The sequence below is a fragment of the Microcaecilia unicolor genome, chromosome 1 (genome assembly GCF_901765095.1).
Source record: "Microcaecilia unicolor chromosome 1, aMicUni1.1, whole genome shotgun sequence".
Lineage (NCBI taxonomy): Eukaryota > Metazoa > Chordata > Amphibia > Gymnophiona > Siphonopidae > Microcaecilia > Microcaecilia unicolor.
The window spans coordinates 672,515,834-672,540,852 of record NC_044031.1 but is presented as its reverse complement, the minus strand read 5'-3'; the positions used below and the strand labels follow the sequence as shown (position 1 = coordinate 672,540,852).

The 25,019-nt window shown below is 44.8% G+C and overlaps 3 long non-coding RNA genes across 4 annotated transcripts in view; 1 reads left to right on the top strand and 2 right to left on the bottom strand.

Annotated features, from left to right (window-relative positions):
* The window catches only part of LOC115457785, a 77,406-nt gene that overhangs the window by 32,400 nt on the left and 19,987 nt on the right, over positions 1-25,019 (bottom strand). The window contains exon 1 of one of the 2 annotated variants that reach the window (XR_003940002.1): positions 13,566-13,645. The exons of the other annotated variant lie outside the window; for it this stretch is intronic. This is a non-coding gene — a long non-coding RNA (uncharacterized LOC115457785). Of the gene's footprint in view, positions 1-13,565; positions 13,646-25,019 lie in introns of those variants that run through there. 2 annotated transcript variants of the gene reach the window in all.
* On the top strand, positions 582-24,011 carry LOC115457790. Its single transcript, XR_003940003.1, has 3 exons — positions 582-593; positions 8,859-8,866; positions 23,890-24,011. It is a non-coding gene; the product is annotated as an uncharacterized LOC115457790 (long non-coding RNA).
* Positions 13,705-25,019, bottom strand: part of LOC115457780 — a 30,685-nt gene continuing 19,370 nt past the window's right edge. The window contains exon 3 of the long non-coding RNA XR_003940000.1: positions 13,705-13,732. This is a non-coding gene — a long non-coding RNA (uncharacterized LOC115457780). The remainder of the gene's footprint in view (positions 13,733-25,019) is intronic.

Genomic DNA, 25,019 nt, shown 5'->3' with positions numbered 1-25,019 from the left:
GTGCCTTACTCGTTATAAAAACAGGTCTAGCTCAAAACGTCTTAGTTTTAGTCCTGGACGTTTTTGTTTTGTTCTATTATGGCTGAAAAACGTCTAAGTTTTAGGAACACCCAAGTCCCACCCTGAACATGCCCCCTTAAGATTTGGACATACTTCTGACGAACTTCATAGAAAAACATCTAAAAATAGGTTTCGAAAATACTGATTTGGACGTTTTTGTGAGAAAAACGTCCAAATGCTGCTTTATGCCACTTTTTAGACGTTTTTCTTTTTGAACATGAGCCCGAAAGTTACGTGGAGGGGCATTTTCAAAAGAAACGTCCAAGCTGCGATTTGGACATCTTCGCAAAACGTCAAAATCCGGGGACGGGAAAACAGTATTTTCGAAAAAAGACGTCTATGTCAAAAACGTCCAAATGCAAGCAATTTGGATGTTGGAGGAGCCAGCATTTGTAGTGCACTGGTCCCCCTGACATGCCAGGATACCAACCAGGCACCCTAGGGGGCACTGCAGTGAACTTCAAAAAATGCTCCCAGGAACATAGCTCACTTACCTTGTGTGCTGAGCTCCCCAAAATCCACTACCCACAACTGTACACCACCATAGCCCTTATGGGTGAAGGAGGGCACTTATATATGGGTACTGGGTTTGTGGGGTGGGTTTTGGAGAGCTCGCTGTTTCCTCCACAAACATAACAGGTAGGGGGTATGGGCCTGGGTCTGCCTGCCAAAAAGTGCACTACACCCACTAAAACTGCTCCAGGGACCTTCATGGGCTGTCATGGACCTGAGTTTGACATCTGAGGCTGGCACAAAATATTTTTAAAGATGTTTTTTGAGGGTGGGAGGGGGTTAGTGACCACTGGGGGAGTAACGGGAGGTCATCCCCGATTCCCTCTGGTGGTCATCTGGTCATTTCAGGCACCTTTTTGTGCCTTATTCGTAAAAACAACATGTCCGGGTGAAACGTCCAAGTGTTCGTCAGGGACGTCCTCGCTTTTTTCGATTATGGGTCAAAGATGTCCAAGTGTTAAGCACGCCTAAGTCCCGCCTTCACTACGCCTCCAACACGCCCCCTTTAAATTTGGACGTCCTTGCGACAGACTGCAGTTGGAGATGTCCAAAATCGGATTTGATTATACCGATTTGGACTTCTCTGTGAGGACGATGTCCATCTTCTGATTTATGTCGAAAGATGAACGTCCTTCTCTTTCGAAAATGAGCCTGATAGTAACTTATGGAACTTTGTAAGTCTAAGTGCTTTGAAAATGAGCCCCTTAGTCTGTTAAATATAGCAAACCTAATTGGAATGCAAGTGGTATATAAAACATTCACAGTATTGTATAGTATACTAAAAACAGCAGAGGCATGCATAACATACAGTGTTCTCCAAGTTACACATATGTGGGAGCCCTTCCCATGTTCCACCCATCTGTATGCCCCCTTGCTTTTACACACTATACCACTTATGTGCGCCCTTACAGAATAGCACTAAGTCACCCTAATGGCACTTTCACGGGTAAGTGTACACTTATGCAGATAATTGCTATATACATTAACATATGTAAGGGGTGTGTAAATGTGGGTGCAAAGTTATAGAATTGCCCCTTTTATAATGGACTTCATCATAACAGTGTGGTCCTCTGTACACATCCAAGGTTCCTGCCTAGAGTAGTGCTGGATTTTCAACTTAAGCCCATCATTTGCTCATGTCTGATCTGAAGGTATTGCCTTCAAAAGCTAATCAAAAAATGTATTAAGTTAGTCCAATAAAAAGGTATATCTTCTTTTCTTTTCTTTTTATTTCTATTTATTACCTTTAAAGAAAGCAAAGTTGTTCCCTCGAGACAGGAGGTCACCATTAACAGAATACTTTGGAGTCAATCTACCACAATCAAAACTATTATATGGAACAAAGAAGAGCTATAGAGCTCCGGAAGCCAAAGAAATACAATACAGAAACAGCAGAAAGTTCTGGAAGAATTCATCCATTCAACACAAAGCACAGTCACATGATGAATGGTACAGTATGACCAGTGAATTGCTCTCTTCAAAGAATTTCTATTACAGGTGAGCAACTTTGCCTTATTGCTGAATGCTTCCTGAATCTGCTGATTTAACGTGAACTTAAAAGATTTTTCTTGCCCTACCATAGCTCAGTAAAGTTTAATTATTAACTGGGGCTACATGGTTATGTTAACTTATTCTGTACTTCTATAACTTGAGGGTTTGAAGCTTGGCACACAATAGAGATTAAGCAATGAAAACACGAGGTAGTGTGTTATGAAACTGCAGAGATAATAAGTAAAGGCATGACGTCTAGCTAAATTATGTAGTTTTCTAGGGGTGTGTCGTGTCATTACCAGACAAGTACATATCCCAATCCAATTAACAAATATCAGCAGCTTACTGTCATTTTAAACTTGCAATATATCTGTATAACAAGTTATCATAAGTCTTAATTAATAACCAAACAAAACAAAAAGGCACAGGGGCAGAGGGTATGTGTTGTAATCCTAACTCTGTACACAGGCATGATCCATTTCTAACCAATCATATGGTTTCATATTTTAAAATCTTTTTAGCAATTCACAACTTACACTAGCTGACTTCCATAACATTTACGGAGAAAAAGAGCATTTGGATGTCCTCTTCCAGTCCAACCCAAGCACTTGTTTTGTGCTTCCTACTGTTACTGCTGTTTTGTTACTGCTACCTCCTCCAGCCCACATGTGATGATTGAGTCATCATAGCTGTTTGATGGATCCACTGACCCAGTCAGGCTCAGTTGCAGATAAACTATCATCTTCCACAGGGTAACGCAGCCACAGGAGCCAGATGGGCACCAGTCATCAACAGACTCCAGCCTAAGCATATTTTAGATAGATAGATAGATTGTCATGCACTGTGGTTAGTTGATCCCCTACGTTTGTTGCCTCCGGGGAAAAGGGATTATACTCATTTGTCCCAGGTGCACAAGACCCTATCCCATTTGGATTATATTTTATTTATTTGTTATATTTATACCCCACATTTTCCCACCTATTTGCAGGCTCAATGTGGCTTACATGGTACCGTATAGGCTGTTGCTAGTTCGGTTGGTAACAGATACAAAGTTATGTTGTGAACAGATGAGGTAGGTTTGGATCAAGTATCAAGGGGTCGAAAGAGGTGAAGATTATAAATTGTCCAGTACGATCATTAGTTATGTTGTGTCGCTGGGTGCTGGGATTTTATGTTGGATTGTTGGGATAGGCATATTTGAATAGGTGAGTCTTGAGTGATTTTCTGAAATTTAGGTAGTCATGGATTGTTCTCACTGTACTTGGGAGTCCGTTCCATAGTTGTGCGCTTATGAAGGAGAAGTTGGATGCGTAGGTTGTTTTGTATTTTAGTCTTTTACAGATTGGATAATGTAGGTTTAGGTATGATCTTGATGATTTGATTCCGTTTCTGGTTGGTAGATCTATTAGGTCTATCATGTAACCTGGTACTACTCTGTAGATGATTTTCCAGCTTATAATCGAAAAAGAAAAACGCCTATATTTTGACCCAAATCGGGAGATGGGCATTTTTCTCGCAAAGGCGCCCAAATCGGTATAATCGAAAGCCGATTTTGGGCGTTTCCAACTGCACTCCGTCGCGGAAACGAATAAAGTTGATGGGGGCGTGTCGGAGGTGGGACTGGGGCGTGGTTATCAACTGAGGAGAGATGGGCGTCTTTAGCTGATAATCGAAAAAAAAAAAAAAAGGCGTTTTGACCGAGATTTTGGGTCACTTTTTTTGGACCTTTTTTTCTCACGAACAAGTCCCAAAAAAGTGCCCCAACTGCCCAGATGACCACTGGAGGGAATCGGGGATGACCTCCCCGGACTCCCCCAGTGGTCACTAACCCCCTCCCACCAAAAAAAAACTCCACTTTAAAAACTTTTTTTCCAGCCTGTATGCCAGCCTCAAATGCCGTACCCACCTCCATGACAGCAGAATGTGTTCGATCCTGTCACAGCCTTTCCCTGGGTCAGATGTGGCTCTCGGGTGCACTACAGGGTCACATCAGCATTGCATTGTGGTGGGTGTAGGGTATTGGGCTCCGTGATTTCATTAGCTTGTGTTACAGTCTCACGATGTTGGTAGTTGGTAGGCTCTTCTCCCATGGTGCTTTTCCCCCTGCCTACTGGGTCAGAGTGTGCCCTGTTGTGTTTCCTGTTGTAGTCCATGCGGTAGTGGCCATTTTTGTAAGCCAGTTTTAGTTCCCTTTCCTGTGTTAGCCACGTTAGACAACTTAGTTCTTACCTTGAATGTGGCTGAAAGAGGGCATTATACAGCATTCTGCCAGCTCTGACCTACTGCTAATCTCAGTACCAGGGAGACTCATTGCCAGTGGGGCACAACCTCTGATCTGCAGTTAACTGTGAGTAAACGCGGTTATTCCAATAAAGGACATTTTCGGAGAGAGTAGTCTTCAGGTGTCAACTGGTGTGCCAATGTTATACAGCAGCAACAAGTCCTAGAGGCCTGCGTGTATGCAGGTCCCTGGAGCACTTTTAGTAGGTACCGCAGTGCACTTCAGCCAGGTGGCCCCAGACCCATCCCCCCCCCCCACCTGTAACACTTGTGCTGGTAAATGGGAGGCCTCCAAAACCCACTGTACCCACAAGTAGGTGCCCCCTTCACCCCTAAGAGCTATGGTAGTGTTGTACATTTGTGGGTAGTGGGTTTTGGGGGAGGGGGGTTGGGAGCTCAGCACCCGTGGTAAGGGAGCTATGCATGTGGGAGCTTTTTCTGAAGTCCACCGCACTGACCTAGGGTGCCCAGTTGGTGTCCTGGCATATCAGGGGGGCCATTGTACTACGAATCCTGGCCCCTCCCACGACCAAATGGCTCGGATTAGGATGTTTTTAGTTTCCATTATCGCTAAAAAAAAACAAACGACCAGCTCAAAAACGTCCATTTTTTCAAAAATACGGTTCGGCCCGCCCCTTCACGGACCTGTTCTCGGAGATAAACGCCCATGGAGATAGGTGTTTGTGTTCGATTATGCTCCTCCACGTGTACCAAGGTGCAGATTTTGAAGATGGTCCTTTCTTTGATTGGGAGTCAGTGCAGTTTTTCTTGTAGGGCCTTGGCGCTTTCGAATTGTGTTTTGCTGTATTTTGGGCGGTCTAGAGTTTTTTTGTGAGTTGTGCTTTGCATCCCGTGTAGATTCTGTTGCAGTAATCTGCATGGCTTAGGACCATTGATAGTATTAGGTTTCAAAAGTTTCCCTCGGGAAGAAAGGTTTTATTCGTTTCAGTTTCCACATTGCATGGAACATTTTCTTTATTACCTTATTTACATGGTTCTCTAGTGTGAGGCTCCGATCGAGTGTGACACCGAGTATTTTTAAGCTTTCTGAGATAGGGAGTGTGTGTCCTGGGGTAGTTATAGTTGCAGGTTTGTATTTGTTGTGTTGTGATGCGAGGATGAAGCAGTGTGCTTTTTCAGTGTTTAATTTCAGTTGGAATGAGTTTGCCCAGGAGTCCATGATGTTAAGGCCATCATTAATTTCTTTGGTTGTTTCTGTCCTGTTTGAAGGGAATGTATATCGTGACGTCATCTGCATAGATGAATGGGTTGAGACCTCGATTGGACAAGGACTTTGCCAGTGGGATCATCATCATGTTGAAAAGTATTGGTGATAATGGTGATCCTTGACGTACTCCGCAGTTTGCTTTCCATGGAGGCGATATATTTGAGTTTGATTTTACTTGGTATGTTCTGGTGGTAAGAAAGCCCTTGATCCAATTAAGTACTTTTCCAGCAATCCCAAAGTGGTCGAGGATTCTCAGTAATATATTGTGGTTTATCATGTCGAATGCACTCGACATGTCAAATTGGAGGAGGAGTATGCTTTTACCTATGGCTATTTCCTGCTTGAACTTGGCCAGGAGAGTGACTAGAACAGTCTCAGTACAATGGTGGGAGCGGAATCCTGATTGTGAATTGTGAAGTATTGAGAACTTGTCCAAGTATTCCATGAGCTGTTTTGTTACTAAGCTCTCCATCAATTTTACTATTAGGGGGATAGACGCAACTGGTCGGTAGTTGGTAAGATCATTTGTTTTATTTCTTAGTGTCTTTAGGTATTGGGGTAAGTAGGATGTTACTATATTCCTTGGGGAAGGAGCCTTATTATCATGACTGATACATTTTTCTCCTCTGTGAAGTCTGCTCATATTGGGCCATTGGAGGTCTCTGATCATAATATGATTTGGATTGATCTGGAGACTGATCTTTTTTATAGTCAGCGTTCTAGCTGGCATTTTCCAGCGTATTTATATAATAATGCTGATTTCAAAGCCTACCTGGTCACTAAATGGGAAGATTATCCATCTTTTAATGGTCAACATATGGATGATCCTTCATTGTTTTGGCCGGTGGCAAAGGCGGTACCTCAGAGGACACATTCTTGCATACACATGTGCCCAGAACAAAAGAATTGCCCAAGGTATTATTCAGCTTCAAAAGTGGCTGCAGAAAGCCAGGAGGGATTCATAGGTGCCCGGTATAAGAAGCTTGGAGAGGCTAAGCCTCCCCTGCTGTGCTCTGAGGGGTTTAAATTGTTGATTTACCTCTATCCTCACAGCAGGAGCTGCAGTGAAAGCCCTCTAGCCTTGTGTAACCAGTTGTAGAAATTGGTTTATGGTTTAATTTGTTTACTTTACTGCTGAGAGAGCGGGGGGGGGGGGGGGGGGGGGGCGTTGGCTGGAGGTGTCCTGGGTTGCCAGTGAGATATTTAACAAGGATGACTTCCTGACCTGCACTGAGGACAGATAGCGCAGAATCGGATACTGGGCCAGCATGATCAGAAAAAGTCACCAGATAACAAAGCTAGAAAAGATCATTTTATTTTCATTATAGTGTTTGGAATATGTCCACTTTAAGAATCAGGTGCTCAACATTAAAAGTTTATATTTATTTACTTATTTATGGCATTTTATCCCACATTAAACATGAATTAGGGTGTTTTGTGGCTCTACATGAGAATTTTGATGATATGATCCCTTGTTTCATATTGTTGACGGTCTGCATTTTCCATATGGGTGGTATATTGGTGTATTAGGTTCTGCCCAGTGTAATATTTATGGTACAGTAAGGTTCTGAGTGTGTTTTTGCACAAAGTTGTGCATAGTGTTTTGCAATTGAGCGATTGTGCTTAGAATATGCTTTGAGCAACCACTTTATTATTTGACATATGATACATATCTAATATCTAAATTTAATAAAAGGTATTGTGACTTTTATTTTTATTTATTTATTTTTTCTGTGTGTTATCAGACAATTGTGGATTTAAGCTCCACCCCTAACCCCGCCCCCTTTAGCCTCCCCAAACAGTTGGGCCACCAACCGCCTATGGAGGGATTACTTGCGACTCCATACCCCAGCTACTAAAGAAGGTTTTCATACTGCTCAGGCTGCCCTAAACTCTTTGATACATGAGCATACTACACACATGCTTCTCTATAGGAAATACCATTTCCATACTTATGGTAATAAATCTGGACTCATGCTGACAAGGGTTGCTAAGGCTGTGGGTAGGGGCTACCACATCCTAGCATTGAAAAAGGCAGGTGGTACCTTGACTTTTTTTTTGTGGGGGGGGGGGGGGTAGACTTCTTTGCTGCCATATATGCCAGGGGAACTGAGGTAGATTAATATCAAACTATTTGAGGCAAAAATGCATAGTAAAAACTTTTTTAGGTATACTAAAAGCAAGAAGCCAGCAAAAGAATTAGTTGGACCGCTAGATGACCGAGGAGTAAAAGGGGCACTCGGGGAAGACAAGGCAATAGTGGAGAGATTAAATGAATTTTTTGCTTCGATCTTCACCGAGAAAGATGTCGGAGAGATACCGGTACTAGAAATGGTATTCAATGCTGACAGGTCAGAGAAACTGAATCAAATCTCTGTAAACCTGGAAGATGTAGATGTAGGAGAGATACCAGTATCAGAAATGGTATTCAATGCTTACGAGTCAGAGAAACTGAATGAAATCTCTGTAAACCTGGAAGATGTAATGGGGCAATTTGACAAACTGAAGAGTAGCAAATCACCAAGACCGGATGGTATACATCCCAGAGTACTGATAGAATTGAAAAATGAACTTGCAGAACTAGTTAGTAATATGTAACTTATCTTTAAAATCAAGATGGTACCAGAAGACTGGAGGGTGGCCAATGTAACGCTGATTTTTAAAAATGGTTCCAGAAGTGATTTGGAATATTACAGACCAGTGAGCCTGACGTCGATGCTGGGCAAAATGGTAGAAACAATTATAAAGAACAAAATTACAGAGCATATTCAAAAGCATGGATTAATGAGACAAAGCCAACATGGATTTAGTGAAGGGAAATCTTGCCTCACCAATTACTACAATTCTTTGTAGGGGTGAACAAACATGTGGATAAAGGTGAGCCGGTCGATATCGTGTATCTGGATTTTCAAAAGATATTTGACAAAGTACCTCATGAAAGACTCCAGAGGAAATTGGAAAGTGATGGGATAGGAGGTAGTGTTCTATTGTGGATTAAAAACTGGTTAAAGGATAGAAAACAGAGAGTAGGGTTAAATGGTCAGTATTCTCAATGGAGAAGTGTAGACAGTGGGGTTCTGTAGGGGTCTGTGTTGGGACCGCTGCTTTATAACGTATTTATAAATGATCTAGATATGGGAATAACTAGTGAGGTAATTAAATTTGCCGAAGACACAAAGCTATTCAAAGTTGTTAAATCGCAAGAGGATTGTGAAAAATTGCAAGACGACCTTACGAGACTGGGCATCCAAATGGCAGATGATGTTTAATGTGAGCAAGTGCAAAGTGATGCATGTGGGAAAGAGGAACCCGAACCATAGCTATGTGATGCAAAGTTCCACGTTGGGAGTCAGCGACCAGGAAAGGATCTAGGAGTCATTGTTGATGATACTTTGAAACCCTCTGTTCAGTGTGCTGCGGCAGCAAAGAAAGCAAATAGAATGTTAGGTATTATTAGGAAAGGAATGGAAAATAAAAATGAGGATGTTATAATGCCTTTGTATCGTTCCATGGTGCGACCACACCTTGAATACTGTGTGCAATTCTGATTGCCGCATCTCAAAAAAGATATAGTGGAATTAGAAAAGGTACAGAGAAAAGTGACGAAAATGATAAAGGGGATGGGACAGCTTCCTTATGAGGAAAGGCTGAAATGGCTTGGGCTCTTCAGCTTGGAGAAAAGACGGCTGAGGGGAGATAAGATAGAGGTATATACAATACTGAGTGAAGTGGAATGGGTAGATGTGATCTGGAATTTGTTGCCAGAGAAAGTGGTAAAAGCAGTTAGCTTAGCAGGGTTTTAAAAAAGTTTGGATAGCTTCCTAAAAGAAAAGTCCATAAGCCATTATTAAAATGGACTTGGGAATGTCCACTGCTTATTTCTGGGTACAAAGAAACAAAAAGTTGGGCTTTAGTCTGCTCTAGGTAGAAGGCTAACGCTCACATGCAGTCTAAGGTGTGCAGTGCACTTTTGCCAGGATGGGCATGAGGCTTTGGGAAAAATGTTGGATGCCATTTGACTGGTTAAGATGGAATTCCGATACCACCTTAGGAAGGAACATCGGATGTGCGTGGACAACTACTCTGTTATGATGAAACTTTCTGTAATGTGGATCAGCTACTAGGGCCTGAAGCTGACTGACCCTACAAACTGAAGTGATTGCCACCATAAACAAAACCTTTTAGGTCAGGTATTTCAGTTGACAGGAATCAAGTGGCTCAAAAAGAGCTTTCATCAGCTGCATGAGGACAGTGTTGAGGTCCCATGACACAGTCAGAGGTTTTACGGGGGCCTTTGTCAACAGCAAACCTGTCTTGATGTGACCACCTAAAGGCTGTACAGAGATGGTTACTGTTTTATTTACCCTGCCATGCTGCTGCAATGTGCTAGGTGGCTGTGTGTGACATGCTAGCCACTTTTCTATTGGTCACAGGAGAATGCTGTCCAACATCCCTTCCCCCTCCTCCCTTCCTTTCCATGTCATCTCATCAGTTTGGGGTTGGCTGCCACACATTCTAGTGGGAACACTGTAATGAGGGTAGCTGTATACTCAGGCCTTGATCCAGGACAGAACTGTTATAGGGGTGCAATGTCGGTGTTATGTTGGGCTCCATCATGTGCCAGATGAAGCCGGAGTCTTCCCATCACATACGCCTGTACCGCCATCTGGGCTAAAACATCTGCATAACACAATTTGAGGGAAACAGGGTTCAGGTGATGGGGCTTCTTGGCTTTACATACCTAGACTTTTTTTTTTATAACATGTGCAATGCTTCTCACATAGTCTGATAGATGGCAAGAGTCAGATTGGGGAGGGGGCTGAGTAAGCAATACAGAAACACAGGTGCTGTGTGCGCTGAGGTGGACATGGGGAAAGAGTATAGCATGGTGCCCTTTCTGTGGAGCATGTGCACTGTTGCTGGGACATGGGGATAGGCAGTGGGGTAAAGCAGGGTGTGTCTTTGGGTGGTTGCATGTACTTTTGTGAGCTGCTGCCAACATTCCCATCAGTATGTAGGCTTAGGGCAGCGTGCTGAGGCTAGGAGGAGGGGGGTCCAAAAAATGTTCCGCTCCTCATTTCGGCATTTAATGGTTAGTGGAGGGGGCCCCATGGGAGCTGGGGGACATGTTCTGAGTTGTTCTGCAGATGTGAGCCATGGCCAGAGGGGAGAGGACCTGATGGTCTTCCTTCAGAATTCACTGTATCTGACCTTGCCTGTATATGATGCTTGCACATGACTGCTGATGTGATCCTGGGGTCACAGCTTCACACTCACCTTTCCAGGCTGCTCCTGATTGATCTCCATGTCCTCATGAAGATATTGTGGGGTAGTGTCTTTTACATATTTCTCTCCTGTGCCTGAGGCACAGGAGGACCAGGAACTCAGACTCCTCCATAGAGAACTGACTGAGGGACGCCCTTCTACGTGCAGAGGTATATATGAATGTTTTATATATGGAGGAAATGTCCTGCTTTTGACACTGATGTTTTTTCGATGTGGCGACCACTACTGCCGTTGCACATTTTCTGTAGAGTATTTCCAACTGGCAGAAATGATTATGTCAGAATGTCTATGTCGTTTCCAGTGCATCCTTTTATTACATGTTTTTTAAAATATTTTCGAAAATTGGAAAATATTGAAACCGCGGGAGGGAGCACGGCTAACTACCGCGGTTGGCAATGAACCAGAAAATTCAATGCCAGGGCCATATCCGATGATTGGCATTGAATTTTCAGGGTTTTTTGGCCACTAAAAACATAGCCGGACTGGCTAAGTTACACTGACCAAAGATAGATCTGCTATTTATGCTATTTACGTGGGTCTACCTAGCCACTAAACTTAGCTGGTCAGCCAATGAATACTGATGCTAACTGGCTAATGGACTAGCTGCTAAACGGTAATATTCAGTGAGATAGCCAGCTTCTCGCACTGAATATTAGCACTTAGACGGCTTAAGGCTATTTAACTGGCCAGGAGCCGTTCCTTACCTATTAAATAAGTTTTAAATATCGGCCGGTTAGTTTTTTGCACTTTTTCTGATAGACTTTTTTTCCCCATTGAGACGTCCTATCAAAAATGCCTCTCAATATGTACTAACAATTACCACTTTTCCCACTGGGGAAATTGCAGTGTATCTTTAAGATGCATTATAAATAAATTTTGATGAGAAACATAATGAGTAATTGGAAAATTTAATAATCACAAATCAGATGCTCTAGAAATGTTCTCTAACTTTCTGATTTAGAAATGAATAGATAAATTGTCTTTGAAAGCTGTTGTGGCTACCGATTGCATAAATGTATTTTAAGTCTTTAGTTTATCTAATTGATCCATCACATTTAACAACTTTATTATATCATCCTAGGAGCATCAGCCACAAAGCCACAGCCCAATGCTCCTAAGTGGCACCTGAGAAAGGCTTTGTACGCCCCTGGTTCCCCTCCCCGAAAGAGCTTCCCTCTATCACAGACCTCCTTCCCAAAGAGCTTTCCCATCACAGATCCCCTCAAAGATATCCCTCCCGAAGATCTACCCTCTAAAGAGCTTCCCCACTCTCCTTAACCTCCCTAAGACCTCCCCTCATCCCCTGTAGGCTCCCCCAAGTCTCCTTGATTGTTTCCTGGGAGTGTGTAGAACAGTCACTCACTAAGCACTGATACTATATCCATGCCCAAGAAAACAAATAAAGCTACAATGAATGTGACGTGGACACGCTTCCACAATGTGCCGTGTGTAACTTTTATTTCCAGCTGCGGGTGCTGTGGACACGCCTCCACAATGTGCTTCAGCCTTTATTTTTTGTTCCATGACAACTTTTTCACAGTGTTGTTACCTGTGGAACACATGCATATGGCATATTTAACACACACATGCAAATACTATTAAAATATGACAGCAGACTGCTCTGCCATGAAGTCATCATCATGAACTTTTGGTAGATGCAGGTAATGAGCCTCAATGTAATGTTTTTCCTTTGGATGATTTTGGTTGAAAATGGCCCTTAAAGAAAGATGCATTGAGCGCAAAAATGTCTAAAATAGGGCGATTTTCAAAACAAAAAGATAGATATTTTTCTGGTTCGAAAATGACCATGTTTGACACTGGATTTTTGGAGGTTTTTTACAATATGTCCAAAATCAAATTTGGACATCATATCAAACATGCCCCTCAATGTGTGTTATGGCCAGAATGCACCTTAATAGGATAAGGGAAATGCATTTCATATACTACTTTTCTGTGGTACAACCAAATTAGTTTAGATATATGTGACATTTTCTGGGAAAAGGTGACTAAAGCAGCAGATCCAAAATGTTGAGGATGACCTATTTTTCATGTCATGGGTTCATTAAAAAAAAAATTTCACATACAAGGATGTATTACAAATTGTATTCTTTAACAAAATTCATTAAAACCTCACCTTTTCCTAGAGCTGGCCACATATTATTGCAGGTGTTTTCTCTGTCCCTGGAAGGCTCATAATACATTTTGTACCTGGAGCAAAGTGTCAGGACTCTCGCGGATCCACTGGGTTAGTGAGCCCTTGGACCACTGCCGAGGAGAGGCAGCGGCAGGAGAATCACCCAAACACAAGACAAGGCAGAACAGACGTACCGGCAAACCCAGGACTGGAACTACCAGACGGAAACTGCAGCCGAGGCAACGCAAGCTGGAGCAAAGCAGGACAGGAATCAGCCAAATGTCACCTGCGCTTGACCGCCGTTCCCCAGGGGTTGAGCCCCCAGGTGTGGGCGGCTGGCAGGACTAAGAGATCGAGGAGGAAGTCAGAACTGCAGGGTTCAGCAGCCGGCCAGCAAACAGCAGAACGCTCCAGAAACCAAACCAGGGTCCCAGACAGGCAGCAAGCAGAAGAATATTCCAGGAACCAGACAGGGTCAAAGGCAGGCAGCCAGCCAGCAGTAGAATCCTCCAGAAACCAGATAGGGTCAAAGACAGGATAAGAGTAACAAGGTAGCACTGCAACTACACTCACCGACGAGAAACTCATCAGATGACCTCTGTTGCAAGGCAAACTAGAAAGCTCTCCAGGTGATTAATAAAGGCAACATACAAGGGAGTTCACCAGGTACGGGTACTGCTTAGTTCCAAAAAACTCCCAAAACGATCTGGAAGGCTGGAAGATCCGGACCGGAATATCTTCTGGAACATGGGAAACAGCAAGCAGTTAGTCCATAGCAGCCACCAGGTCTAACCACCAGGGAAGCGAGGTGACACAGCATGAAACATGGGCACAACTGTGACACAAAGGTGTATTGGGTGACTTGTCCATGGTTACAAGGAGCTGCAGTAGGAATTGAACTTGGTTCCCAGCCCACTGTCTACTCATTAAGCTACTCTACTACTCCCTTTGATGAGGTTTTCAGCACTCAAGAAAAGTTATGCTAAAATGAGAGTAAAAATGTCTGGTAAAATTAGCATATTTCTACTGAAATCTCGTTTAAAGGAAGGGATCAGCTATAACTCCTCAGTGCAGGGAAGTATGTTAAATCCTGACATGTTTAATACTGTTTTTAGAGGTGTTTCTCTCAAGCAATATCACCTTTTGGGGAGAATGTCTGTTTGTTTGTCCAGCCATCTGTGTGCATAGGAAATCATCTCCCTCCATCCAGATGGATATCCTTATCTACAAAGAAGAACTAGTTTGATTTGAAAGATGTCTTCAGGTTGCCATCAGGAAACAGGCAGCAGGAAAGAACGGAGGTGGCAAGGGTGAGAAGTGCATATGACAATGCGAACTATACTGATGAAATGCTCCTTGAGAATTTAAAATGGAAAACTCCAGAAGAGGGGAAGAAGTAACTAGACTATCAGATGACATCTGGACTCAGATTACTAAATTCTGAGTCCAGATGTCAAGCTTGGGGGCAGAGGGGTGAAGACAGCAGGATACAACACAAGAGTTTCTAGTGCTGACAATCAGGAACACTGATATTAAAAGATAAGTGTTCGCTCTTTGCTACCTTATTTTTAAACCTCTAAATTGCAGCCTGCCTGGGTGATTGAGTAGCCTGGATGCACTGAAAGTGAATACAAGCACGGGAGAACATTGAACATTGAAGTCAATAAGAGAGAAATTTCCACATAAATGTTTGAATAGAAAATAAATTAAAAAAGAATAAAGCAGTGCAGCAGAGGTCCGGAAGGTTTTTTGGCCAATGATGAAGAGAGGATCAAGCTGATCTGGTTAGCTCTTTTAGATATATCTATCCAAGAGCTCTTTGAGGCCTTTTTCCTTCCTGAAATAGGACCTAGCTGGACAGGCATGTGCATATGTGTAATCTAGGCTGGGACTTGTCCAGCTTGTGGGAGTTTGTTGAAGTTCCGTAATCTAAAGACTTGTACAAAGCAAGAAAGAAATACCAAGTTGCTGTACTACCTAGTTCCCCCAGGAAAAAAACAAATAGGTTTACGCACTGAAAGCTGGCACCACTTTGCCCAAAAATGCCTGGAACTCGGCAAAACAGCTTACCCACTAGAACATTGTGGACGCAGAAGCCTCCTTGAGCCAACGAGATAGTATGGCTGTGGAAGCTGCAGCATTTGCCGAGGTTCCCAGCAAGTCAGTAAACAGTGATTCAACCAATGAAGCTCATTGAACACTGTTCAATAGCGGAGACGTACATAGCAGAACATCCCATGAGCTGTAAATTCAAGGGGCAGGAGAGATGAAAGGGTACCTGCACCCTAGTAGAGGAATCCGTGAAATCTCGACAGGCCTAAGCCCAGGATTCCAAACCCCTGCTTGGGCTGAGACTCAAAGCTGTGACTAAACTAGGGTGCCCAGAACGATATACCTGAAATCGACAAGACAAAGGCGAGGGTGAACCAAACGTAAGGAACTTGCAGACCTGTTCCCAAGAAGACACTGTGTTTTGTGTCATCAGGGGCTTGTATCAAATACACTAAGTCCGCCCCGAACCCCAGCTCACCCAAAACAGTGGGCTGAACCAACTACTGTGCTATGGTGGACCAGTTTTCCAGTGTTGCAAACCTAGGAAATGCCAGGTCATGACTGCCAAAGACATCAATTCAGGAGATGCCTGAATCTAGACAAACCAGGAACTCACCAAATATGCCAGAATTGAGTCCACAACTGACCATTCAGGAAAATGTGGACTGCTGGACTCCTGGAATAAACTGAAATCTGCTGCACCAAACCGACCCGGTGTGGCAGCTGCCATGATTTATTTGACAACAGAGACAGAATGTCTGAGAAGTCCAAGGAAAATGGAACTGGAACAATCAACTATAGCTGAGGTGACCTAGAGGGTCCAAGAGAGATAGAGATCAACAAGGAACCTCGAAAGGGTCTGATGCAGAACCTGGCACCAGGAAGATCATCCAAGATAGATGTCATGTAACTCAGAGTGTGAACACATGACCAGACTTGAGGACTAGGCAGGAAAGGCCGCCCCAAACTGGGGTGTGATGCCTGCTGATTAGCCCCCAGAAAAAATGGCTCTCTCAAGGCCGTGTCAAGAATTACTCCATGATACTCCAAGACTTATGTTGGAAACAATTGATTCTTGGTGAAATTAAATATTAAACCTGAGGACCAAAAAAGGGTAGCTACAGAAGATGATACATGCAAACTACTTTCATAAAAGAGTCTCAAATCAGCCAATCACAACATATGGATAAAAGCTTCCACAGAATGCAATCACAAAAAATTCCTTTGGTATTGTAAATTGGAAATAAAACAACACGATTCCATGAACTGCAGGAAGGGAAGAAATTCCCCCTGTGGTATTGAAACTGCAATTGATTGCAATGGGACCAAAGGAAAGGACAACCCTACTGAACTTCATGGGTAGGTGGAAGAAATCTCCTTCCATGGAAATACCAAGGAAGCATAAGTACAAAAGTACATAAGTGTTGCCATACTGGGAAAGACCGAAGGTCCATCAAGCCCAGTATCCTCTTTCCAACAGTGGCCAATCCAGGTCACAAGCAGGGGCATAGTCAGACCTCAGCGGGAGGGGGACCCCCAACCCCCGCCAGCCAAAGTCTTCTTCAGCTCCGGTCGACTCCGGCACCTTCGCTCATGATCTGTTTCTGACTCCTAACTCCTGTGTGCATGTCCTGCACGGGGCTACATTCAGGACGTGCAGGCAAGTCAGAAACAGATCATCAGCGAAGGCGCCGGAGTCGACTGGCACTGAAGAAGACTTTGGCTAGCGGGGGTCGGGGACCCCCACCAGCAAAGGTACCTAGCGGTGGCGGCGACAGGGGAGGGTCAGCAGCAGGAGGGGGGTCCAGCGTAGAGGGGGCCAGGGCTTAATCTGTGGGGGCTCATGCCCCCGTGGCCCCACCTAGCTACACCCCTGCTCACAAGTACATGGCAAGATCCCAAACAGTACAATACATTTTATGCTGCTTATCCTAGAAATAAACAATTGATTTTCCCCAAGTCCATGTTAATAATGGCTTATGGATTCCTAATAGAAAACCATAGCAGTCCAATGCCTAAGCAATCCAAACCTTTTTTAAACCCCGCTAAGCTAACTGCTTTTACCACATTCTCTGGCAACGAATTCCAGAGTTTAATTACACGTTGAGTGAAGAAATATTTTCTCTGATTCATTTTAAATTTACTACTTTGTAGCTTCATTGTGTGCCCCCTAGTCCTAGTAATTTTGGAAAGAGTAAACAAGTGATTCACATCTACCCATTGCACTCCACTCAGTATTTTATAGACCTCTATCATATCTCCCCTCAACTACCTTTTCTCCAAGCTGAAGAACCCAAGCCATTTCAGCCTTTCCTCATAGGGAAGTCATCCCACCCCTTTATCATTTTCGTCGCCCTTCTCTGTACCTTTTCTAATTCCACTATACCTTTTTTGAGATGCAGTGACCAGAATTACACACAGTATTCAAGGTGCAGTCGCACCATGGAGCAAAACAAAGGCATTATAACATCTTCATTTTTATTTTCCATTCCTTTCCTAATAATACCTAACATTCTATTTGCTTTCTTTGCTGCCGCAGCACACTGAACACAGGGTTTCAAAGTATCGTCAATGATGACTCCTAGATCCTTTTCCTGGTCGGTGACTCCTAACGTGGAACCTTGCATCACGTAGCTATAGTTTGGGTTCTTCTTTCCCATATGCATCACTTTGTACTTGCTCACATAAAACATCATCTGCCATTTGGATGTCCAGTCTCCCAGTCTGCTCCTCCCCAGCTATAGGGGACAGCCTCCACCATGGCACCAAGAATATATTCTGCCTGGCAGATAGAACTGCTTGAGAGATGAACTGGAGCCTGAATAGCGAGTCCAAGCGAAAATCTGCAGTGGAATGGGAGACCTCCAACATGCAACCCTACTGAGGTAATATGGAGCCATTCTTCCAGCATAGGGAGAGGTGTATTGCTACTCCAGAGCCCAAGGAGATACTCGATATCCCTTCCTCAAATGGCATGGAAGGCCATGGTAGCAGTGGAGCTTGAATCTGACTCCTTCTGGACAGCATGCACAGTTGCAGCCGTACTATCAATTGAAAACTAGAAAGTAATTTTTTTTTAATTGAAGCTTGTAAAAGGCGACCTAGGCAGTGGACAGCTGAAGAGGGTTTTAAGTCAGAGCTCACTGCATGTTGAGAGTGGCAAGAATAGGCTGGTGAGGCTAAGCCCCAGAAAGGCTGACAGGGCTGCACATGGGACCAAACTAGGGTGGCTGACCGCCTAGATATCTGGTACAACAAAATCTGGCTGTGTGAACCATAGTGCAGTATTGAGATCAAGCTGCAGTGGTTATGAACCTACAACCTGTGAATCCCAGTGTTCACTTCCAGCTGTTGATCGACACCAGCAAGCCATTCTGCAAATCTGAAACCACTCTAATAAACCATAGCTATCCAATGCCATGAACAAGGAATCCCAGTGCCAGAGAAGTCCCAGGGCAGCCCATCTGCACGTTACCCGTGGATTTTGACCTTCACTCTTAGCTGGTTATTGCAAACAGGAAACCATGATGCTACCTCAAAGCCACTCTGCAAGAGTCACTATTTGCCCAAAGGCTGGTAAAGGGCAACCCAGCGTCAGGGTACTGAGCTGCTGTGGAAAATGCCAAGGGAAGAGCCGCTTGCACCAACAGGCGTAGAGTGGCATCCCAACATGTTGTCACCAACTGCTGGTAACCAGCCCTTAAGACCAAACTGGACCTACTGAAACAGGGGCCTGTATAGAGGCACTGCCAAGCCATCAGCTTAGCGGGGTTTAAAAAAGGATAACTTCCTAAAAGAAAAAGTCCACAAGCCATTATTAAGATGGACTTGGGAAAATCCACTGCTTACTTCTAGGATAAGCAGCATAAAATGTATAGTACTGGTTTGGGATCTTGCCGGGTACCTGTGACCTGGGTTAGTCACTGCTGGAAACAGGATGCCAGGCTTGATGGCTCTTCGGTCTTTCCCAGTATGTTCTTACGTTCTGTTAGAGACATTTCAACAGCTGAGAGCAGGATGTGGTGCTCACCTGATGCATTTCTGAATTACTAGACAGCTCTTTGGCACATATTGTACTGATTCAGCAATTACCAAAGCAAAGTAGCATCGCACATGTAGAGGAAAATTTAAAGGACATTCCATGAGTAAAAGTCTTATAAGTGCAGAAACAACCATTTATAAAACTGCCCAGATTACATTATATGTAAGCTTAAGCACATACAGCCTGTAAATGCATATAGTTATCTGTACTGCGCAGATGGTCTCCTTGGAGGGAGAACTGAGGAGGGGGTAGCCCTTACATGCTGTTTTAAAATACATGTATACAAGAGCAGGCACACATACTTTTTTTTTTTTTTTTGTTACATTTGTACCCCGCGCTTTCCCACTCATGGCAGGCTCAATGCGGCTTACATGGGGCAATGGAGGGTTAAGTGACTTGCCCAGAGTCACAAGGAGCTGCCTGTGCCTGAAGTGGGAATTGAACTCAGTTCCTCAGTTCCCCAGGACCAAAGTCCACCACTCTAACCACTAGGCCACTCCTCCAGCAGAAGACTGGTATAACATACATATACACGTCTCATAAGTGTCATGTTATAAAATTATCCTCTTAGCGACTACACCATAGGAGCCAACTTTTCAAAATTATTGGGGGTGCTAAGCCTAATGGAAATAACCCCTCCCTGGACACATACAAGGAATTTTCTCAATATTGAGGGTGCTTAAGCACTCACAGCACCCACAGAGTCAGCTCCTATGGACTACACCATTCTTTCAAGTACAAATCATATGGAATCGTTCACAGAAAACCATATACCTTATAATACATCATGAGCTTCCATATCCCATTGAGTAAAGTGAAATCCAGATAGAGAGGGACAGATTGGATTCTTCTCTGCACATTGCAGTAATGAACACTGCAGTCAGGGAACTCTGAAAAACACCATCGGATCTCCACCAGGACACCAATCAATAGGTCCCCGGAGAAAACAGATTTCTGGACCAGAAATCTCAGAAAAAAAATCTCGCAAGTGGCAAGCTCCAACTGGTCCTGCCACAACTGCCAAACCAATTGCAGACACAGCCACAGCCCTTAAAATGGGTGGTGACCTTCCACAGGAATGAAAAGGGATGCACGTGACACTGCCGTAGTGTCACCTACCTGCCACAGGCAGCGTGCAATCACTGTCCTCCATACCCCGTGAGGCGAAGTACTATGCAGAAAGTAAAGACTGCATGGTCCCAATACATGGCCCGAGAGCAGGTACTGAACAAGCTAACCCTGGAAGCGCTGGAAGCAAGCAACTCATGGCGTCCAGGGTCCCGGAGACTAATGTAGGAGCCATACGCAAAATCTAATCACTCTAGTACAGGAGTGCTCGGCGCTAACACAATCGGATTTCCCCCAGTGTAACTCCCCTGAGGAGTGCTGGAATATCTGCCTCAGGAAAAGTAGTATCCTGTGCTGCTATGCCTTGCTTGCATGCCCTATAATGGCCGCCAAAGCCCATTAGGCAGTTGCAAAAGACCTCGCATGGCAGAAACAAAAAGGAGCAAGGCTCGCATAAGCAGCGTTGCAGTACTCAGCTGTGAGCCTGCTTCAACATCTAAGAAAGGAATTTCCGCCACACACCACAGCCACAGCAGCAACAGTGGGTATACACTCCTGCAGCAACCACCGTCAAACGCAAAACCTCGGGAAGAAGCACATACCCACAACAAAGAGTAGACTCACCCAGAGCACCGACAGCAGCCCTGTAAAAGCACAGGTAGACATCCATCTTCTCCTTCCATAGCCCTGATACTAGGGTCACCAGTATCTCTCCCAGGCGAAAGTCCAAGTCAGCAGGGCTAAACCATCTGGCTCTGGGTTCATTTTTTTTTTTGTAGCTGGATAACCACTGCTTGGAAGGCAGAAGGGTGGGGGAGGGACCTGTGGAGACCAGGTGTACCCCCTAAAGGCGGCACCACTTAGCCACCCACCCCAGAGCTCAACTAAACCGGGAGGCCCAGAATATGACCTGCACCAAATGAGACCAGGAGCTTATGGAGAGACCATCCCTCACTGTGCCTCGCCCTTGCAGAAACAGGAAGTTACATCAGATGAAGGCGAGACACAATGAGGGAAGGCCCGAGGCGATCTGCCGCTCTCAAAAAGACACAAGGCGCTGCGCTGCCAACTAGAGACTCTCCCTTTTCCAAATGCAGGGGGCCCGGTGGCAGACAGAAAGGGGCCGCCGTCGGAGCTGAGGGGCAGGCAGGTGGAGACCAGGGACTGCAGCGCCAGAGGCCTGGGAGTAGGAGGAGAGAGATCCCAGCGCCAGGCCCCCCTTGGAGGCCTGGGCCCGGGGAATTTTTTCCCCCCTGCACCCCCCTCTCGGCGGTCCTGAGTCCACACCTAATTTAGGCATCAGCATTTATACCAGGTTTTACTTGGCATAACTGCCCAGGATTAAATTTAGACCGGCGCTCGGCGTATTCTATAAATTGTGCAGAAATTTAGGCTTATTCTATAAAGTACACCTAAATTATAGAATGCACTAAGGCAAATTTCATTTTGGCGCTGAATTTTTAGGTGAGATATATAGAATCTAGTCCTAAATACATGTATCTTTTTGTCACTTTAAGAATTTATCATCTGACTCATCATTTGAAGTTGCAAGATCAATATTTACTAGATGTTCCATCTATCCAACAAGTCCACCTACAGAAAAATCATTCTCAGATTTCCTCTGTTATTCTGGAATACTTTACCATAACAGTTAAGGCAAACTGTATCATTAGCCTCTTTTAGGAAGCATTTGAAGACATACTTATTCAAACAAGCCTTCCTTGAGGTGTACACTGGTAATATTAGATAATGGGTCACCATTTGGTTATTTATGGTCATGAGCAGTGGTGTGCTGGAGCCGGCTCGCAAGAGCCGGTTGTTAAATTTTGCTCGGACTTGCGAGCCGGTTGATGAAAAGCGCAAGCCGGCTCTCCCTCCCTCCAGATTCGGTCCCTCACCGACCCTGCCAGCACTGACTCTCCCCCGCTGCCGGTTCGCGCAGGGCCGGCCCGCCACTTATCTGCCCGCCCTGGCGCCCTCTTCTCCCCCCTAGGATCCTTTTTCTTTTATTTTAAATTTACCTGCTCCGTCCGAGTCCGACCGCATGGGCAGCAGCGTCACTGAAAGCTCTCCCCTCCCGAGTCCCGCCCTCGAGGGCGGGACACTGAGAATGAACGAATCAGGAAGCTTCTGCTAGAGACGTCAGGACTCGGGAGGGGAGCGCTTTCAGTGACGCTGCTGCCCATGCGGTCAGACTTGGATGGAGCCAGTAAATTTAAAATAAAAGAAAAAGGATCCTTGGGGGGAGAAGAGGGCACCAGGGCGGGCAGGCAGTTGGACATGGGAGCGGGAGGGCAAGGGAGAGAGGACCATCTGGACATGGCAGGGCTCAGGGAGAGAGGGGAATTGCTGGATAGGGATGAATGGAGGGGGCAGGGGACAGAGGAGCATTAATGGGAGGGCAGGGCTCAGGGAGAGAGGGGAATTGCTGGATAGGGATGAATGGAGGGGGCAGGGGACAGATGGGCATGGATGGATATGGATTGCAGGGCAGGGCTCAGGGAGAGAGGGGAATTGCTGGATAGGGATGAATGGAGGGGGCAGGGGACAGAGGAGCATGGATGGGAGGGCAGGGCTCAGGGAGAGAGGTGAATTGCTGGATAGGAATGAATGGAGGGGGCAGGGGACAGATGGGCATGGATGGGAGGGCAGGGCTCAGGGAGAGAGGTGAATTGCTGGATAGGAATGAATGGAGGGGGCAGGGGACAGATGGGCATGGATGGGAGGGCAGGGCTCAGGGAGAGAAGAGAAATTGCTGGACATAGAGGGGAGGGAAGAGAGGTGAAGGAGATGAAATGAGGGAAAAGGAAGAGAGGAGAAAAACTGCACATGGATGAAGAAAATAGGCAGAAGCCGAGGACCAGAAATGAAGAAGGAGGAAAGGAAATAAATAAATGGAAAGGACGCCCTGGAAATGGAGTAAAGAGGACAGATAGCAGCAGAATCGGATACTGGGCCAGCATGATCAGAAAAACAGTCACCAGACAACAAAGGTAGAAAAAAATCATTTTATTTTCATTATAGTGTTTGGAATATGTTCACTTTGAGAATCAGGTGCTCAACATTAAAAGTTTATATTTATTTACTTATTTATAGCATTTTATCGCACATTAAACATGAATTAGATTGGAACCTGGGGTCATTTAATTTTTTTCCCCCTGGAGTAATGCATTGCCACCGCCCCCCCCCCCCAGGCTCTCTCCCCGGCCATAGCCAGCTCTGCAATTTGGGGGGGGGGGGCGCAGAGGGGGACCGGGGAGAGAGCCTGTTGTTAAACATTTACCAGCACACCACTGGTCATGAGTACTGCAGGTTATTAATATTATTATTATTACTACTACTGATTCCTGTAATTTTGTTCTGATAGTGAACTGTAAAAAAGGTCAGTGTTCACATAGAGGTTGGTGCTCTGGCCTATCAACTTGAGAAAAAGGAAGAGCTAAAAATAATTTAAAAATTATGAAGGTAACAGAATAAAATATAATAATTGTGAAAGGGACAAAAATACCCACAAGAGAAGGCACTGTTAAAGCAGAGAAAAAACACACAGAGGAGAACACAATGATGTGTCCTCTCTGCTCAGTGAAAAAATGAAGACTGCAGCTAGTAATTTCAACATTCATCTTGCTAGTCAGCGTCAGCACCGGGATCCATCGGATGATGTCACCCAGCTGTGAAAATACAACTGGCCGGTTTGTCCTTGGAGAAAACTCAATTTAGTGTGCCCATGGACAGCGGAGCCAACTTTTCAAAATTATTGGGGCTGCTAAGCCTAGTGGAAATAGCCCCACCCTGGACACATATAAGAAATTTTCTCAATATTAGAGGTGCTCAAGCACCCACAGAGCTGGCTCCTATGCCCATGGAGGGATAATTTGAGTTTAGCTCCCCAATGATTTTGAAAGGTTGGTTCTTATGGCTATTGCTGCAATATTAGACAGTGCTCTGGGTCCTTCTTGAAGGAAGGCAGCATATAAATCTCAAATAATTCAATATAAAAAGTATCAGGAAAAAAAAGTGTTCAGAAGAAATGGATCCTCAGGAGCTTAGCCGAGATTAGGTGGCAAGAGCCGGTAGTGAGAGGCGGGGATAGTGCTGGGCAGACTTATACGGTCTGTGCCAGAGCAGGTGGTGGGAGGCGGGGCTGGTGGTTGGGGGGACGGGGATAGTGCTGGGCAGACTTATACGGCCTGTGCCCTGAAAAAGACAGGTACAAATCAAGGTAAGGTATACACAAAAAGTGGCATATATGAGTTGTCTTGTTGGGCAGACTGGATGGACCATGCAGGTCTTTTTTTGCCGTCATCTACTATGTTACTATCCAGCTCATTTTCGAAAGTGATCGGCGATAAGCATAGTATATCGCCGGGTTTACTTGGTCCTTTTATGTTCACGACCAAGCCTCAAAAAGGTGCCCCAAATGATCAGATGACCACTGGAGGGAATGGGGGATGACCTCCTCATACTCCCCCAGTGGTCACCAACCCCCTCCCATTCTAAAAAAATAAAACTAAAAACCTTTTTTGCCAGCCTGTATGCCAGCCTCAAATGCCGTACCCACCTCCATGACAGCAGAATGTGTTGTATCCTCTGACAGCCTTTCCCTGGTTGCGATGTGGCTCTCGAGTGAGTGTGACACCTTTTCTGTTAGGTGCCCTGCAGAGTCACATCAGCAATGCATTGTGGTGGGTGTAGGGTAGTGGGCTCTACTCCCATGGTGCTTTTCCCCCCTGCTAACTGGGTCAGAGTGTGCCCTGTTTTGTTTCCGGTAGTCCATGAGGTAGTGGCCATTTTTGTACGCCAGTTTTAGATCTCTTTCATGTGTCACTCACGTTGAGAATGTTATTACTTTGAATGTGGATGAA